Source organism: Bombus fervidus, chromosome 3 (genome assembly GCF_041682495.2).
Source record: "Bombus fervidus isolate BK054 chromosome 3, iyBomFerv1, whole genome shotgun sequence".
Taxonomy (NCBI): Eukaryota; Metazoa; Arthropoda; class Insecta; order Hymenoptera; family Apidae; genus Bombus; species Bombus fervidus.
Genome location: NC_091519.1, coordinates 13,918,994 through 13,937,905, shown reverse-complemented (window position 1 = coordinate 13,937,905; position 18,912 = coordinate 13,918,994). Strand labels below are relative to the sequence as shown.

General features: G+C 40.0%; 1 protein-coding gene across 1 annotated transcript in view; it reads right to left on the bottom strand.

Moving 5' to 3' along the window:
• Positions 1-18,912, bottom strand: part of Hs3st-a (Heparan sulfate 3-O sulfotransferase-A) — a 151,728-nt gene that overhangs the window by 118,221 nt on the left and 14,595 nt on the right. Inside the window, exon 2 of the mRNA XM_072000236.1 lies at positions 11,242-11,299. The gene's annotated coding sequence lies outside the window, so the exon portion shown is untranslated. The remainder of the gene's footprint in view (positions 1-11,241; positions 11,300-18,912) is intronic.

Sequence of the window (18,912 nt, the reverse complement as noted above, 5' to 3'; positions counted from 1 at the left end):
GTGCCATTTCCAGACCAGACGACCGTTCCATCGACGAACGCTAAGGAAATCGATTTCCTTTCCACTCGAGACACGCTTCAGACAATCTGCCGCGGAAGAGGCAATTAACGTACCTAACAAACAAAAAGAAAGAAAGAAAAGAACAAGAAAAGAAGAAGGAGAAAATCACGGTAATGTGGGAAGAAAGCAAAAGAGAGATAACGCGTGGACCAATATTCGAAGACGAATTTGGAAACGACGAGATTCTTTTTATTCCCTGTCGGCACGCGTTCGAAACGTCAAGCTGGAAGGATTAAATATTAAATGGGAAATAAAGGGTGGAGGGATGGAAGAGAGAGGAGGAAAAAAAGGTCAAAGATCCGTCCATAAAGTTATCCAGCGTCGCGTCCGTTTGAATCCGAGTTTTTAAGTCAACTGACCTGAATCGTTTTAATGAAATTTTACCTTCTATTCGCGTAATTCACGCGAACGCATTCAATGGTGCTGCCGACACGGAAAGACATACGCGGACGCCGGACCAAGTCGAAAATCGTGTATGTAATCCGAAAAAAATATGTTCGGTAGAAAGACGACGCAGGCTGACTCTATCGGACTGAAATGGTTCCAACTGGAATCGAAGGAACTTGTCTCGTCCAGGAACTCGGTATGGATTTACGCGTCGCGTCGTTCGAGGACCTTACTACTTCTCCCTCTCTCTCTCTTCCTCTTCCTCTTCCTACTTTCAGTTTCTCTATCTGCTTGTAACTTCAGAGCTACTGCAGAGAACGTTTCAACGAAATCGATTTAACACGAAAGAGGTCCGTCTCCCAGACGGACCGAGGCATTCGTCTTCGAGCTACAATTTCACGACACAGAGAGCCAAGAAGCAAGAAGTTCCCTCGCGCTTCCATCCGATTCCAATTAAGGCGCCTCAAAACGACGTCCCGATGTCGTGAAAACTCGCCGCACACCCCGGCTTCTTAACGGATCCTCGGGTGCTGTCCTCCGCCACCGGCAGCACCACACCAAAACTATCCACCAGCTGCGCATTACGGACAATTCGATTCCCTTCCCTTCCAATCTCTGCCACGCGATCGATTTACGTTCCAAGTCCAGCCACCGCAACCAAAAAAACGACTATCCCTTTTTCTACGTTCGCGACTTTTAACGCGTTCGTCCACGCGTACGTAATTCTACGCCATCTCAAAATCTATAGCTTACAACGATCAGAGCTTTATTATTTTATTCTTATTACTATTATCTACCGTTATTATGTTGAAAGTGACAACGTGAGTTCGTGCTCGTCATGCATATGCAGATGCGCTAATTACAAAAAACAGTAACTAGAAGATTGTTCCAGATACGATCGATAGACTCGATCGATTGTTTTAAGATGTTCTTTCGTTTCTCTTTCCCCTAGTCCATGTAAGTAAGTGTGTGCAATAAAGGTTTTTCGGCTCAGAACGGTGTGATGGATTTATCCATACAATATGATAATAGCTGTTGTGATCCTACCTCTGAATATAGAAATAACAACATATTACATATTTTTCCAAATTATTAATCACACGGCTACTACGATCACAAGCCATAAGATTTATGAAGGTTCGCGAAAAACGTCGGCCGACCTGGTGAAAAACTGCCGAACACAGGTCTTCGAAATATTGTTTTATGTCGCACCGTGATACAGGAGAATCTTTGCTACCCACCAATTTTAGTAATAGAACCCTGCGGCGTTCAGCTATGGACTGCTGGAAATTGCAGACGGTGTCCAGCTGGGTCTCTCGCAGCGAATTTTCGTACATACATAGCTATTGGCTCGTGCTTCCTATGATTTAACCATGTCGTTTAAAGCGTTTGCTCGATGCAAAGTGTAGGATTTCTTAATTTTGCACGAAGAACCGTTTATTGTTTAAAACGCGTGGCAGTTGATATTTGTTTGATCTGTAAAAGCTCGGACTTGAGTCTCGATTAATAACCGCGGAAGTACCATCATATAAGCGTGCGGTAAAGAAAATGAGTAATTTGCTTTTTGACAAGCCGGTTTCTTTCTCGTGCCGCGACATACGCGAACAGATAAGAGTTAATGCATTGGATAATGCATTTTTAAAACGAAAATGTATTCTCTATCTTCAACTGCGGTATAAGCTCGTTCTCTTCTTCGCAGCGTTTTATATTACTCTGGCGCATGAAAAAAAGAAAGAAGAGCAAAGATAGAGATAGAGAAAATAGATCAACTTTGAACAGCGCCAGTGATCTTTAAATTTTGTGTTTCAACTTTGGTTTCAATATTCGCCGGGTAAAACGGTGAAAATTCACGAAACAAGAATTCTTTTGAAATCCTATACAATGACTTTCTGCAACGTGAAAAACAATGGTTACGTTGTGCCTCTGTTTGTGCGAAAAATGTTGCATTCGAAAAAAATACGAAAATTCGAAGCGAACGTCGCTTCCTCTTTGATAAAATTCTTTAAATTCAGAACGATCGGAACAAAGAAAGAAGCTGCAACGTTCTTTAATTTACCGTTTCGTCCGTTAGACGCGCGATAAATGAAAGTGGTATTCGCGCGAGCGACGAGAAAACGCGCGAGTAGAAAGACTCTACCGTCAAATTTGGAAATTAAAATGATCGACGAGATTATAAATTCCATACACGGAAACCGACGTTTCCGCGATACAAGCGCGATAATTAAACGTCACCGATAAATCCACGATAGCGAATGTTTATAATAGAAACGTTGGTTGTCGCGTGGCGTTAGAATCAAGACAACGACACCGTTTTAATTTGATTTGCATTCGTGATTTCGTTGCGTGTAACGTAACATCGCAAGCAATTAATTCGTTGGCGTGCTATTGACAACTCGATTATTTACAGGCAAGTTTCCGCGTATTCCCCAACTGTCAGATTATCTTGTGTTTAACGTGGTCGAGAAACACGGCCACGAACAGCGCGTCGGTAACCGCGGTTAACGTGGCCGCACTCTTGGATATTGTATTACATATTATGTAGCAAAGTGATGGCAAGTAATTAACTCGAAATGATAAAGTAGATTAAACCGAGAAACGGAGAGAGAGAAAGAGAGAGAGAGAGAGAGAAAGAAGGTTTATTTAATATATTACGGTCTATTTAATAAGCTGAATCTTCCGATACGCTCTTGACAAGGAAATCCTTTAATTAAACAATGAGACATTCTAGGATAATCTCCGCGATTGGGTCGAAAGTTCTATTCAAGAGATACGATCAATTGGAAAATAGGCGGAGAAACGGAGAATGTCGAATTCGCGAGATCTAAATAAACGTCGATGTAAAAAATACAACGCGAGTCATCCGATCTAACGATAAACGAAATTTGAATTACGCGTCCTCGGTAAAACTACCAATATCGTTAAACGATACGATGGATTAAAATATATTATATATACAAGTTATATCACGTTACATATACGATACGTTATAGATAAATTACGTAATCGTGCTGCTTCGATTAATTTAGAGACGAACGACGATTTTCGCAGATGAACGAACACAGGATTTACTTTCCGTTCATTGCGTAACTCACGTTTGAGCGCGGCTCTATCACATCGATTTATGACATCCACATACGTGGGTGCTATATCATAGCTGTACCGTCAGCCAAAATCTCGTTGTACAAACTTCGACGTCGGCCAACGGAACTTCCATTATCCGAATTAACAGGGAGACGGCTGTTTGGATAAGAACATTTTCAGATTACGGAACTTTCGATTCCCCCGTTATTCGTGTAACGCCGAATAAAGCAACTCAGCAGGGGACTGGAATAAAAGAAACAACGAGAAAATAATTCGGTTAAAAGTTTACTCGCCCAACGGTTCAGAATTCTTTGTTAGAACGATAATAAATAAAGTTGGAACACGGTTAGCAGGTAAGTAGCATTAACGGTTACTTATGTCCTAAGACTAAAGATCGCAAGCAGAAAACAAAACAGAGAAGAGAAGACAAGAAAATGACTAGAAATAACAGGATAACGAACAAAGATAACCATACGTAAGAAACGCGATGAAATCATGCCGCTTAAAAGTAAAAAATTAAATCTGCTGGAAAGATCGATGCAAGATCGAACGGTGTTGGCCAATAAGCGGATTCCATAGAACGGATCCCAGTCGGTGTTGTTGAGAATTGTGGACCTTAATCGCCGAAATAAACGTATGGGAACACTTGGATTACACTTAGAATTGATATCAAAATACTTTCACGTTTATTTAATACGTGATTTACAAGATCTTCGTCGATATACATTTGCACGCGTCTCAGCGCTCTCTTTGTTTCACCGTCTTCTATACCACGCTACCTACGGAATAGTTGCATTCATCTGTTTTATGAAACGCTGTGCATGCAAATACTCCCACATACACTCATATTCATATGCGTGTCATTACTACGCGGCTAATCCGGTGTGCCTGAGAAAATTACATATATCTCAATAGGTGTATTTACAAAGATAGAAGTCTGGGGAACAGTCCAGTTACAAGTTCCACGATCGTTTGCAAAAACCTCGATTCACGAGAACCTCGAAACATCGACGCTACGGTTGATTATCTGGGTCGATTATCGCGCTCTGTACGAGGGTAGCAAATGCTCTAATACATACTTACGAACAGGGTTGTATATATACCCGGGGGTAAAAATCATAAAGCAAAGAGTTAATCAAACGACGTCCGCGGTGAAGCGGTTAAATAACACGTTTCTGTTCCCTTACGAGAATACTTAATATCCTCCGGCACAAGTCCGAATGTAGAGAACGTACCATTATTTGCTCTATTTCATAAACCACGACTTAAAAGGGAATAGAGAAACACAACGATGCGAAATACGATGCAATTAGCGGGAGTGCAGGTATAGCGAGCTTTCACGTGCAAAGGACAGGTAAATTTGGATCGATGGGAGATCCGCGAAGGAAATTGAAACAGGCCGTGGCCTTGAACGGCCAAGCTTATAATTTTGATGGTAATTTGCTCGGTTGCGTGTCCTTTTCGTATTAACTCCGGCCGCGACCGCGTGTGCACACATTAGATGTTTCCGTGTACGCGCACGCTTAGTACCGGCGATGTTTCGTCGCGTTATCTGCCTCGGCTCCAAGAAAAATCTTTCTACCCACTCGCGAAGACGAGCTCGATAATCGTCCGCGCGTGATACTTGTCCCATGCCTCTTAAATTTTTCAACGTCATCGATTATTTCGATTCTGCTCGATTTTTCCCAACATCGGTCGTCGATACATACGTCGTTCGTCTCTGTGATGATCGTTGGCTCGACGCGACGATAGTCGAATTTTATAAATACGAATCGAACGATAAGTATCCCGTACGCTCGTTTATCGTCTATAAGACACGAATTTATTACGAAATTGTTGATAACGGACAGACGATGATATTCTTCTCTGTTATTATGTATATTGGAGTAATGGATTTAAATTGGAATAATAGATTTAAATTGAAGTAACATGTGTAATAAATTCGTCTGACTTCCATTTGTATATGCACTTTAGAAGAATGTTACAAAAATTGTTTAACGTTTTTAAACACTTTAAAACGCGTTTAAAATTATTCGACCGCGAATCTTATATATTTCACGCTGGAAGCCGCAACAGATTGAAATATACTACGCCATAACGTTTAATTCTTGCAAAATATCGCATTGCATCCGTGCACAGTTTCTGGCAATGTTACCGAAATTATTCGCATTGTCGACAATTTGTCGGTTCGTGAAATTTATTTTATTTCAATTAATTATTTTAATCATTCTGGAAGATCTAATAACGTGGATGATCGACGACCAACGTTTAAACGTGTTAAAAACTATAAAAAATATAGATTGATAGCGAAATGAGATAAATGAGTTACTCGTTGATGAGATAGATTTTACACACAGCTTAATACTAAACCAATACTTAACGTGCTCTTTCGAGAGATCGCCAATCGACTTAATACCCGACCTAGTAAATTGATCGTCGTCGGTAATTTTTGGACAGTTATCGAACGTGAATGACATCTGTTGCTTTCCGAATTAAAAATTTCCGCGTGAATCTCAACATCTTCGAACCCTTCTCATTTGCGTCCAGGAAAGCTTGTAATTCCGAGAAGGATTTAAAGAGTTTCATCCTTTGGCTTTCATCGTCCGTCCGCTAATATATTCGAGCAAAAGAACAAAATAACCAATAAAATGTAAATTTACCGCTTTGGGTGTTTCAAGTAGAACTAGGCAAACGCGAGTAGGAGATGAAAATAACGATAAGCGAAAGGTAATTTCAAAGAGATCGCACAAATACACACATATGTTATGTATGTCACACATATGTACTACACAGCGTACATACGTTATATCCGGACCGTGGATGTTTATGCAGATTCGTATTTTTCTACGTTTAATTCAAAAGATGGAATTTAAACGGAAATTTGCTTCGTCCATTAAAAGTTACAACGAGTATACTTTGAATATTTTATATTGAGTATTTTAGATCTTAATTGCCGAAATAATGGTATAGGAAGACCAAATTTATACTTAGAATTTATATTAGAATAGTTATATATTTGTAAACTCCCTGGAGTTCCCTTTTTGTTTTACGGATAGCACGACTTTCTTTGTCTCACGGACAGAGCGACCCTATTTCGTTTCACGGACAACCATTTTGAGAGACACTCGTTTCCCAAACGGACAGAGAGCAACATCAGAGATAGACAAGATCGCGGAATAATTATTTAAAATATTGAAGATTGACGGAGAAAGATCGGTAGCTCAGGACGTTGAAAATCGATTCTCGATTTTCAGGTAAACATTGCACAGAACTTGTTATTTATCGTTTATGTAATTTATTGTTATTTATTGTTATAGAGTGATATCAATTGTTGTTTACTTCTGTATTTTATTTAATTACTTTCGCGATAAATCTCGATTTTCAGACTTCAGAATCGATCCCCTGAATTATTCCGAGATTTACGATCTTACATATTTATTTGATAAACGGTTTCAAAGATATTCATCGATACACACTTGCACGCGTCTCACCTTCTTCCATGCCAGACTTTTAACTGTTTACATTCCTTTGTTTTCGAGGCACCGCGCGCACACATACTTCCATACACTCATATTCACATCTAGTCTAGTACATAGAATTATACGTATCTCAATATATATATATTTTCTCGTATATTACGTGTATTCTCGCAACATTACATCTTCCACAAATGCATAAACATCCGCAGTGTAGCTTTGTCAAACGAAAATATAAATAATGGAAAATTCTAGTGCAAAAATTGCATGTACTAGAAAACTCCTGGATGTCGTATCGGATCGTCTCCGCTTTGTAGTTGAATCGATCGAACGAACTGAAATAATTTCGATCGAGACTCGCGACGAGCCAAGGACCAGACGACTCTCGACGAGCGAGAAAATCGCGATACTCTGCAAATAATTTCAGGAGCACTTTACGTCCGTATTGCCAGGAACAAAGCAGAAGTCAGGCTTGAAGAGCATCTTAACTTTCAAGAACGCATTAATGCAGCCCTCTCAGGAATGCTCAGAAATTCCTCTGCAAGCGTATAATGTCGTTGCGAATTAGGACGCGCAAGTGACATCGTTCTCACGGACGAAATGTTTCGCCAGCTTGTAAAGCGATATAAAACTTTGAATCGGCGCGTTTTGTGTCTACGATCGTTCGGAAATCACCTCGCTACCTCTGCTCTTTCTTCCGTTAATCAACGTTTTACGTCCGCCGGTGTATGTTAAAAGCCTCGCCATAACGATTTTGGAAACGATAATCATGCAATATCGCAATATACTTTAACTTTATTATTTGATAAAATTATTAAATTATATCCGAGAGGTGGATTATATTTTGCCGTTTCAAAATTGCAAATCCTGTTTTTTATTCTTACCTTTGATTCTTCTAATTAACATTGTGCATTCACGGCGTTATAACATTATAAAATCGACTGTGTTTATTTGATTCGTATTAAATTGCATGCGTACGTGCTGCTATGCCAGGTAATATAGTATTATAATTAGACCAGAACAGAACATTCAATGGATGATGGAATATAACGTTGCAGAAGGTAAAGCGTCCGGATAAAGGAATATTCAATGAACGAAATATTCCTGCAGTGTGGTACGTACTTGGATAATAAAAGATTCTAATATGAACGCAACTAAACGCTAACCTTCGCTGTTTCTTTCGTAATTATAATAATGGCAAGTGTCGATCTCCACGCTCGATAATACGAGATGTTACTTTTTAATACTAATAATATCCTGTATAAATATTCTTATTACGTAAGGATACATCGCCGTGCAGACTAAATTGAAGACATAAAAGATCCATGCAACTCGCGTCATTCTGTCACGCACTTTTGAGTGCTACTTCGATAAAAAAAAAGAAAAAAAAAGATAAGAACTTGAGTACTTCGGTAATGCTCGAAGTTTATTTATAACGCACAAACTTTTCTTCCATGGCAGCTGCAACGAAACGATTCGCGTAAAAGTTTAGGACCGTAAAATAAAAACGTAATCGGCTTACTCCCGGCAGAGATGCCTTCGTTAGAAAGTATTAAGAATCGTTTCTCTCAAAATGTATCCTAGCCGAGTTTGTCGGCGGTGTTCATACTCGTGGAGAAGAGTCGAGTAGCCAAGGGACTAAGAAATTTTACTTCACACTGCCTGCTAGCGAAACGAAACAAGCAATATCCCCGACGACCAGCCTGCTTTATTTTCTTTGCGTTTCTTTCCTTATGAATTTCCTTATTTCGTTTCTTGCATTTCTTATTCCTATTATCCTGCGTTTAACTTTGTGATCGTGCTTTCGGAAATCTGTATTATCAAGTTGAATTTCCAAGCAGAATAACTTGTCCTAATTTCGTAGACGTTATTCGGAAAATAATTGCCAAAGGCAGATCTTTAGGGAAATTTATAATTGATCGATCGTCGCGTGAATTTTACTTTCCAACGCTTCACGAAATTTCTACTCGCTATGTGTGAACAAGATCGTATAGTGTACGACGCGGCTAAACCACAATTTACTGGGTTACAGTACGCCAAGTGTTACAGGCTGTGTACCGTTCGAATCACAGGTATTCGAAGAACGTTGATCGACCATCATTTTGTTTCTCCTGTAATTTCACTTACCTTTGGCATTATGCTAAACAGTATAGGGTAACCTGTGATTTCCAACAGCTCTATTTTATATTTCTATGCAGGAAAATATATAGCGAAACGTGGATATACATACACCGATCTTCGGTTAAAAATTATCGTAAGCGATATTGTTAGAAACCACAGGATATTGGCAATCTCGAAATTCTTCGATCGATAAGAACGTTGAAGAGAAAGAAAAAGGAAAATTTGCCAAAAAATATGTCAGCCATTGCGAGTGAGAGTATCGCGCGTCGCCGCGCCGTGGCAAAAACTAAAACAGCCCTCGACTTGATAATTAAGCACTAATTGAGCGAACAGACGTTACCGTAGTCGTCGACGAGTGCTTACGGGCCACGTTCAGCAGATTATTAAACGTAAAGTCGCACGGAGGCCGAGAGGGTTGGGAGAACGGGTTGCGCACAATAGAAGACAAATTGCGCGGTAAAGCGGCGTTGAATTATTTGACATACAACACTCGACGAACGGGAAACTCCCAGAAAATTATACATTACTTCCGGTATTTCTAGACCAGCCGAAAGGGTTAAGGACTAATAAGATGCTTGTTTGCGCTTCGAGTGGATGCACTCGAATCGCAGCCACCGGCATAATTCAGCGGCAGTTTATCCAGAATATAGTCAGCCATTAGAGGTTGCAACAATGTGTTCGCGTGCCATGAAAACTGAAAATGTCAGAAGAACATGACGTCGGCGAAGAGATCGAGCCGGCTGGAATAGCGAACGAGGCGTAAAGGAATGGATAACGTGACCCAGAACACGAAATCCAACTATGTACGCTCCGCAAACTAAACTATTATTACGCGATAGATCTATACACGTGTATATTTTAATTCGACACTCGACCGGCTGCAGCAAAATTTTGTTCGTTTCCGGTTAGCCGCAATTCCTCCCGATAACCATCTCGATAGCGTGTCGTGTTCCCCAAAAAAGAAAAAAACGAGACACTTCTTTTCTGTAAATATCTAATCCGCTGATCGACCCTCTGAATAAAATACGAACGAAACGACGAACCGTTCTAACCATCGGCTAGCTGCCAAAGGCGTTGACGCTTAATTCCAGAGCTCATCGCGGGTGGAAATAAACGCTGACCTTGCGCGCCTGTTTTCCGAACTGTACACGCGAAATCGAACGATTTAGCCAATCCCATGGAAACGAATTATCGGAAACATCGGACTGTTAATCTATCCTCGTAAACATTTCAAGAGATCATTAGAAAGACATCTCAATTATTATCGAATTAGCCTCTGAAATGATCAAAACGAGGATAGTTATTACGTCGTTGTGCTCAGCACGCGACCGAACACGCCGCAAGAATTCGTCAAAGCAAAATTACAAAGATGATCCTAAATGTAAATTATCGGCGAATCGACGTTCGAATTTTACGGAATGGTTGAGCGAAAATTTGCAGAGCAAATGACGTTCCTTTTAAAAGTATATAAAATCGAATAAATCGATGATTGGTGGAAAAGCCAAGCTGAGACTGAGAGTCGTTGTGCCCTTACGGGACGCGATCTGACGCGATTAGATCGCGTGCCAACGCAACGTACGTACCGCGAGCTTGAATCTAATATAGTTAATTACACGTGGCAACAAACGCCGGTTAAACTTGCTCGATAAAATTCTATTCTTCCGCCGTAAATTCCTTCTCAAGCCACGTTTCGATTTCCCTGTTACGATCGATGTTTCCTCCCGAGCAATTGACGATAAATTTCAACCGTTTGCATCGATTAGCTCGTTCTGCTTGTACTCGCTAAATATTCTACGTTCTTTCAACGATCCTCTTGCGATTAAAAATTCAGTACATATTTGCTTGCACGTTAAACGACGAATCGGCGCGACGTACCACCGACAGTCTAACGACGATAGTCGTCGATAGATCGCGATTTACGGGAAATCCGACGTATCTAACGAACGCGTAACAATACCCGCGTAAAGATGTACGAAATATCCGAAGCACAGTAGCTGATATCTTATAAACGAAACAAATATCTCTGCCTAGGTCCTGCGCTTCTTCAGTCGTGTTCGTAAAAAATGAATTTCTATACACATCCACAATATATCTAGACGTTAAAAATCCTACTTACGTTATTTATCCGAGACCCAGTCACGGGAATCAGCTGCCTCGCTGGTTTACCAAGACACCTAAAACGAAGGCAAACGATTAAAATGGAGCATAAACGCGAAACAAAAGGGAGAAGGTTAAAAATGAACAGAATGAATTGAGTTAATCCGTAACAAATCCTGCTTTAATCAAAATACCAAGCACGGGAGGATGAGCGCGACCAGTTGGTGCGTTCAATCTGCAACGCGTCGGCAACGCCGGAAACAAACGTCACCCTCGGGTCACGTTCCGAGCGAAATGACGACGACGTATAAACGATTACAAGTCGGCTTCCGTGTGCAACTTTTCTCTCTGTTCCGTTCCAGCCAACGAAGTACTTATCGCGTAAAGCTGGCGAGCACAAAGAAATTACGACGCGGAAGGCGGCGGATATGGGTGCATAACCGGAGGGTAGGTTCCTCGGTGTAAGCGCACCGGCATCGGTTCATCCCCCTTCTCGTGCTCGAGGACGCGCGATATAACGAGACAACGGAAGAAAGGCGGACACGTTTGCCACTAGAAGAAACCAAGCTGAACAAAAACCGGTCTCTGCCGTGTTTACCTCATATTCGCCTTCTTCGTTTTCTATCTACGGTGGCTCGCGAAAGTATCCGAATACTCCTAGAAAGCTTTCACGCGTGTATATCGTATGAGAAATTTTGATTTGAAATTCGAGACACGGCTACCCCGATTATATCGGTAAGATTTAAAACTTATGCGAAAACGTATTTAGAAGTTGCAAGATATTTATTGGAAGCACACGCTTCACAAGGTGATATACGAACAGTGAGTCGATTATTCGTTGTATCAATAAGTCACGGTACGTAGTGAGACCACTAATTGTACGTTTAAGAGTATTATGCATGCCGTATATTAATATTTCACCGAGTGTTTGCAATAAATGTCTTGTAACTTTCATATACATTTTCGAATAGATTTTAAACTTTGCTGTTATAATCACGATAGTCCTGTCTCGTTTCGGCGCTGACGAAATTTCAAAGTTTTTTATAGCGTACGTAATATACTGGTAAAAAAATTCTGTAGTTACCGTTCTAAGCGTTCGAATAGTTCCGTGAGCCGATGTAATAGGAGAATAGGAGAAAAACGAATCCACTCGAGACCCATAAAAACCGCTCTCCGCCGTATTTAACTTGCGTTCCTATCGCCGTATGTATTGGGTTAGCAACTAAGTGACTGCGGATTTTGTCATTAGATGGTATCGACAGAATCCGCAATCACTTAGTTGCCAAGCCGATACTTACGTGCGCTTGTTTCCATTCGTACGAACGAATGCAGCATCGACCGACATCCGGAAGTAGATGCTCCGCGCGTACACTGACTTACTTCATCGCACGTTAATCCGATTTTTCAATCCGAATGCGATTTAAACTTGAACGCACGTGACGTCAACTTTCGCGACTAACACACGATATACGGATCATACTGCGAAAATTACGGCCAGCATCTTTCATAGGATATTCCGTATGTTTGGAAAAGGAATTACGCTGTGTGTAATCGAAACACAAAGGTGGAATTTAAAGCAAAGCTACTTCTAGAATTGGTTTGCTTTTAATTAAAAAGTTCTTTGATCTATCTAGCGTGTTGGATTTACCGGATTTCCGGAATATAAATATCGTTCTTACGACGCTTACGCGTTGTTTGCTCGCTTTGATCGCGTTTAGAGTTCTATTTCGAGCACGGTGAGGATCCACTGATTCGGTTCCCTTTATCGAGTATTACGTCAAATATTTTAACATATTTACGTAAACCGAGCGGGTGAATACACTGTCGTCGTCCTCGTGCATCCGTTATTCATCAACGTGTACTCTTCGCTTTTCTTATTGTTTAGACGTCAAGTTTTAAATACGCGTAGGACATAAAAATTTGTTTCGACGTTGATAATAAATCACAGGTGAGAGTGCGCGAACCATCGAAAAACGATACACGTCAAATATACGTGTCTTGTCGTGCAATTGGAATAGCTTTCTCGCAACGTGTATATGGTACAAACATGTCTCCAGGGTACTCGGAATAACACGTCGGCTGCTTAGTTAGCAGACGTTGAACCATGAAACTGGACACAGGATATCGTGCGGATACACCGGGGCAGGTGCGAAGACGAACTTCGTGTTCCCATTTACGTTACAAAATTGCCTCGTTTTAGATAATCGAAAAACAAATGGCAGCTTAACTGTGGAATAATATTCGCGGCACGGGATTTTCGATCTCCTGCGACTATCACGGGAATTTCATTTCGCTCTGTGAACTTAATCGGCCAATTCCGTCAGATTAAAATCGTTACTTTCGCAAAGAGAGAGACCGTAAGAGCGAAAATCCTCGAACCTCTGGCGAACCCTGGTTCCAACGATTACGAAATAAAATTTCCACCGAATCTCCGGTTCGGCGAGAAGTATATTTCGCAGTGATTTGTTCAAGACGCGAGGGAAATTTTAAACGCTTTGACACGCGAGATCGATGGAAAAATTCTTCCTCTGAAAAATACGTTCGGTGAAAAAAAAAAAGAAAGAAAGGAAAAAAAACATGAGAACGCGATTCGTAGGTTTTTAACGCTTTGCTTAAACAAAGCTTGTTCACACTTTTCAAGGTAGCGAGCTTTTATAATCGTGCTGCCGATTAAAGGATACCTGAAAAAAGCTGGGAAACAAAAGAAACCGTATGAAAGCAAGCTGTAAGTACATCGAGCAAAGAGATGCGAATATACAGCTTTTTAAAGCTGTTTACCAGGTAACTTTTAAAAAGTATTGTGCACACTTTCCCACGTTTCGTTAAACAGAAATTTACGACTAATATAAACGCACAACGGTGTGCTTCGACTGGGGAAACAAGTAAAACTTCAACCCCTACCATATAATCAGATAACCTCCGTTCTGAATTTCTCTGTTCTCCATTCGTTACCGTGCAAGCACTGGCAACACGCATGAATGCGTAGTCACTTTTTCTTTTTTTCCCTTATTTTGCGTTTTTCGTTGTACATACGTTACGCACATACGCGAACGTAACGTACGAGTATTCGAGAATAAATTATTTTTACCAACGTTCATTTGTATTTTTCAAATATTTCCATGTAGATTTTTGCAACGTACGATTCCACATATTCCTATCGTTAGAACAGTTACGGGACACTAGGTTTTATATATCGACGCACAAATAATTGTTTCGTGAAATTATAAATCGTGCGACAAGTTGAAAGCATCTTCGATGAAATCTATTGCGTAAAATCCTCGAATTTGGACAACTATCGTTTGACACGTAACCCACTCTGTATAATTCTATTCGCTAGTTAAAGGAGCGACAGTATCGTTCGAAGGAACTGCAATGGCGTTTATTTTTAATCGAAAGAGCAGACACCGAGCAAACAATTTTCATCTGCCATGGTGGAATGGGGTTGAATTAAAGCAGTCGCCACAGAAGAAAGTATGAACAACAAGTTAAATATTATCACGGAGACAACGGTGTCGCGAGTCTGCGCTGTGAACGAGCCAGACGTATAAGCACCGGACTCTATTTAAACATTCATCTAGCGTAAACGCTTGGTAGATTTTCCCTTCAAACCCACGCCACGCAGCAATAGACGTGATGCAAAACGCGCGAAAATGATCCGACCGTTGGACTTTACCGTGGCAGGAGTAAAATTCGCCAAACGGCCCGTTTTCCAAAGAGTTTTTTCTCTTTGTCTTCCGGTGACTTTTTCGGAAGTAATATCGCACCGAGCACGACTTCATTTTTTTCGAGACAATAAATTTTAGGATAAGCCTTAGAAATACTTCAGCTAGTTTGTTATAACTTTTCTAACATCGCCGAGATCGATTGGAACGTACGATTCCGTGTTAAATAGAGCTATGTGTTTTGTTTTAAAAATTACACCGATCGTATCTTTTCTCCAATTTTTAGCGAAACGTAGCTCACATTACTGCGTTACTGTGGTAAAAGAAAAATCCATTTCGAGAGGGTTAACTCGCTGCTAGGATGGTAGACCACCGTTTCGACCTAGTCAACGTTGATCCCTGCTTCCCGCAAACCGCCGTATTTTATTCCTCGAATTTAGTCGTCGCCACTCGTCGCAGCTCTTGCCACACCATGCTTCTACCAGCATAATCGGTTGAGCTTGTTTGCACACAGCTGTGCAAGTACAGCGCGTGTCATAAGTTTCACAGAATTCTCCCTCTAGTCTGTAACCTCTCTCTCTCTCTCTCTCTCTTTCTCTCTCCCTGACGTGTGTATATGCGGTCAAGTCACCATTATCGTGCTAGGTAAACCGAACTGGTTTTAAGCAACAACGAACTCCGATTAACCCTTTCGTTCCTAAAGCTAGCTTTAGCCTTCGTTCGCGATACGATCTACGGATACTAAGATCGAATTTAGCCATCGTTCGATACCAAATTTCAGCTACCAGCGTTGCTTGTAATCGTCGGCTTTCAACACGCCGCATCGAGGTGGTTAAAATTGGAAATAACGTACCAACGAAGGTAAGGCGAATATTTCGATATTCAAACGTCTACGAGTAATAGCGTATGTATGGATTTGTTGAAAAGTACTAGGACGATTGATGTACTTGATTGTACAGGATAGGAAAACGCGATAATCGATTCAGATTGTTAGGGAAATAATTAATCAGTCAGAAGTTTGTATTCGCACGAAACGACGATGCAAAGTACATAACGAGAAATTCTGAAAACTATTGGCAAGAATTTCAGGAGCAAATAACGAACTAGTAAGTAGAATTTTGTTCCAATGAAGCAAAGTGGATCGTGCGTAATTCCATAAAATAATATAAAACAAAAAATGTTACGCATCTGTTATTTCCTTATATATTGATATACGTATAATTTTGTGTGCTAGACTAAATTAGCCGCGTAGTAGTGACACGCGTATGTGAATATGAGTGTGTGGAAGTATGTTCCTTTGGCAGTGTGGTATGGAAGATGGTGAGACAAAGAGAGTGCTGAGACGCGTGCAAATGTATATCGACGAAGATCCTGGAAATCGTTTATTAAATAAATCTTAAACTATTTTAATATGAATTCTAAGCGTACCCTTAGTGTTACTTTACTTTTATTTCGGCGATTAAGGTCCACAATTCTCAACATTATAAAACGAAAGAAACTTTTGGGACAAGCTAATATATCGTATATGTGGCGGATTATGTGAAGAGATTGGATTTAAATTATAACGATGAAAAAGATTGCTATTGCAACCGTCAAGTATATTTAGAATAAATATTATTATAAAGGTTTATAAGTACCGTCGATAGACGTTCGTACAATGATAGTCGTGAAGATACATAATAAAATGCTCGCGGATAACTCAAAGACTCGTATACTCTGTTAATTCGCAAATAATGACTCGGTAATATCTCGGTAATAATTCGATGATGATAACTGCCCGCTCGCGATCGTGTCTGTTTATTTATACTGGTCGGGGGAGAGTCGGAAGATTCAAATTTGCCTTAGAACGACGATTGTCCTCCACGGGCGACATTGCTTTCGCCTAGGTATAGTGTTTTTTTTTATTTGCGTTTATTTTACAATCAATTCTTGTTAGAGAATTTTAAGTAAATTTATCTGACGTGGTACTATGACATGATTAATAGGTGTTTATAGTATGTTTGATTCTATTTGAATCTAGTGCTTAGGTCTAAGGTGTAATGTCTTTTTAACCTGCGGATCTGTTCCCACGTGTTGAGTAGTTGAATAATTAGAGGGTTTTGGTGGTTGTTGACTCTTGTGCTGCGTCTATTGCTGAATTTGGATAATTCTTCTTTGACTGTGGGTATCTTAAGATCGTGATGTATCGTTTCGTTAGTAACGTACCAAGGTGCATCTATTAGGGATCTTAAGGTTTTCGATTGGAATCATTGAAGAATTTCTATGTTGGAATTAGGTATAGTCTAACGCTATTTTCGTGTGTCGAGGCGGTGTCCGTGTTCCGAAGCACAACAACAACACGAGACTTGTGACTCATATGTCGCTACATATATATGTTCGAACGTGTGCAATTTTCTGATCTAATAGATCTCATTGAGAGAATATGAAATGAATTAAACGGTGCAAAGTTTAAATCTGGCTTCTGGAACTTTGTTAACAGCTTGCGACTAAATAACGACATGTGTACAACATTGACTGGCACAGTGGACAAAAGATACGATGAATATAAATGAGGAAAACATCGAGGATTGTCACATAATTATTGGTAAGTTCTTATATGATTTAATGTGAGTTCTTCACAGCATACAGTTGCAAGTAAAGTTTAATAATTTTTTAATGTTTTATCAGCTTTAGGTGTCCTGTTTTTCTACAATCGTCCTAATGCTTATGGCGAGCATGTACATTTAAAAATGTTAGAATTTGATCTTGAAGTTAAGATTAATAATCTGTGGAAGACACAATGTTTATGTTGAAATAATATTCAGTGATGTTTATTAAACAGAACTACAGAACCTGATGTATATAAGCGAGTGATATAATTAACAACGTATGGAGATTATTGATTGTTGGCCAGTTACTATAATGAGTATGACCTGTGTAAATGCCTGTGTGGATGTCTGTGTAAGGTATTTATGCTTATGCGTGAAATATCGTTGTATTCCAACAAAAAAGATCGAATCTTGTTCCGGATTGCGAACACAATGATATATTAGATTCAACGAAACACGGCAATCGCGTTGTTAAAAGAAGTTAAGCTTCAGAGATTAAAGATACAAGGTGTTTGTTCACGGAACAATGGCTGATCCTGTAACGTTCCGATTTACATTACAAAGCTTTAATCTTCGAACTCGAAACCATCCAGTGAAATGCTTAGCTGCGCAACGAACGTTTTAGAGGGCGATGAAAAAAAATAAATAATAAAACGTACGAGACGCGGTAACAAAGCTCATCAAGCTGCGAGTTAAAAATTTTTAATAACCCGAATATCTCGTAAAAATCCACGGTCCAGCAAACACCGATAAAATCGCGACAGAATTAAAAAAGTTACGTGGCATTCTTCATGAAAGCTATGATTTTACAAAATTAAATGTCAAGCAGCCCGCAACAATGCGCTCCAAACTTTTTCCTTTCGTCGATACAAAAAAAAAAAATGACAATCATTCTCGATCTATCGTTACATCGTATAAACGATTATTTTCTATCTATTAGTCGAAGATGATCTGATAACGACAAAAGGAGGTAGCTTTAGAGTATAAGCTTTAGATCCACTGTGAAAAATTCGGACGTCGTGGAAGCTTATGGTCAACGCTTAAGTTCATCCGCTATAATCAAAAATCTTTTTCGTGGAAAAGGAAACAACACGCTCGTACATCGACGTGGTAATTGAGTTAGAAAGGCCAATCTTTCGTCAGTTCTATGCTTCGTTCTTTTATCAGAGATCGACATTACGTTGTACACTGCACATAATCGACACTTTCCGTCGCGTTATTGATCCACGTTTGCGTCTCTTTCACACAGCGAGATCTTGTGGTCGCTCGAACACGATCATGCAATCAAAATTCAGGAAGTAATCGTGACAACGGTCAAACGCATAGCTACAAATAGAATTGTATTCGAAACACCAATATTGGAACGTAATAATTGAACGCTGTTCGATCTACGCACTCTCGAAACCGATTGCCGATATTTCAGTGAAATATACGGAGAAA